The sequence below is a fragment of the Sinocyclocheilus anshuiensis genome, unplaced genomic scaffold (assembly GCF_001515605.1).
Source record: "Sinocyclocheilus anshuiensis isolate Anshui unplaced genomic scaffold, SAMN03320099.WGS_v1.1 scaffold1493, whole genome shotgun sequence".
NCBI lineage: Eukaryota > Metazoa > Chordata > Actinopteri > Cypriniformes > Cyprinidae > Sinocyclocheilus > Sinocyclocheilus anshuiensis.
This window is the reverse complement of record NW_015547727.1, coordinates 328,730-329,451: the sequence shown is the minus strand read 5'-3', so window position 1 is coordinate 329,451 and position 722 is coordinate 328,730. Positions and strand designations below refer to the sequence as shown.

Below are 722 nucleotides of genomic sequence, written 5' to 3'. Positions count from 1 at the left end.
GAATCGCAGACGAACGGTGCTTTCACACCGAGCACGAAATGATTGATCACCTTCTGCTAATTCACGCCTGCATGCTAGGTGGTGCCGACCATCAATGCATTTTTACTCCGATATGTATCTCATATATGGATTTAACATCGTCCACTGCTCAATGTACAGCATTAAATATAGCTAAATGAAGTTTGGTTCTACGCCAGAAACACAAACTATCTATAATGCTTACAAGAAAACATCTTAAAATATAAATATAAGTAAAATTAGCATCAAGCCACATTTGAAAATGTATGTGATTATTATTTTTTTTGCTTCAAACCCACTATAAACCATCATTGAGTGCTTGTAATAACTTTCGATTGTGATCTATAGTTGATTTTGATTCTATAAGAGGCACACATGCACTCTTTGTAGGCTATGTTTAATAACGCCACACTACTTATTGTCATAAACATCCTTTATTGTTATAAAATTACCATGAGCTGCATACAAAACACATACAGAAAATATATCGTCATAATCATATGTCTATTTGCTTTCATATTTCAACATTTTTCACTCGTTTTTTTTTAAACACGGAAGATTTAGAGAGTTAACGCGCTCTGACTCATAACACTCGGTCACATGGAAGAAAACGGACACTCCAGATGACATAATTTAATGGAGAATTTAGAAATTATATTAAGAACATATGAGAATAAATCTGTTCTCAGATACCAAAGATAACA

The 722-nt window shown here is 33.4% G+C and overlaps 1 protein-coding gene across 3 annotated transcripts in view; it reads left to right on the top strand.

The window, feature by feature from the left end:
• The window catches only part of LOC107704303 (endothelin-converting enzyme 2-like), an 86,011-nt gene that overhangs the window by 50,317 nt on the left and 34,972 nt on the right, over positions 1 to 722 (top strand). The gene's annotated exons all lie outside the window — the stretch shown is intronic.